Genomic DNA, 516 nt, shown 5'->3' with positions numbered 1-516 from the left:
GGATATGGGTCATTCTCTAATCTTGGAGATATTTCCTAGCTTCCTTTTTATTCCAAGCAATTAGTACTCAACGCTCCCCATATATCCTCGAAAACCTGCAATTCAAATTATCTGTCCAATCCCGTACTACCAGGTCCCGTTTATCTGACATCTATCTACCCTCCACCTCACCGAACTGCTACGTTTGATAAATCGTTTTTTACCCGAGCTGCATATCTCTGGAACTCTATTCCCTCATAACATACGTCATGTAACCAATCTTTTCCTCGTTTAAATCCTTATATTTCACTACCTTTTGGTTCACCAATCTGACCCATTAATATAATAGTACAGTATTTTGTAATTAACTTTTTGTTTTGTTTTTACTTAGTCAGTTACTTTTTTCATTATTCTATCTTTTTTCTCTGTGTATATAAGTTATAATTAGGTGTGACCATACTGTTTTATGGCCAATAAATGTTATTATTAAATTAAAATTGCCTTTGTAATTGTTCTAAAGGGACCTAGTCCCAGAAT

This window comes from Halyomorpha halys, unplaced genomic scaffold, assembly GCF_000696795.3.
Source record: "Halyomorpha halys isolate HHAL.00 unplaced genomic scaffold, Hhal_1.1 Scaffold560.1, whole genome shotgun sequence".
Lineage (NCBI taxonomy): Eukaryota > Metazoa > Arthropoda > Insecta > Hemiptera > Pentatomidae > Halyomorpha > Halyomorpha halys.
The sequence above is the reverse complement of the archived record's forward strand: the minus strand, read 5'-3'. Positions refer to the sequence as shown.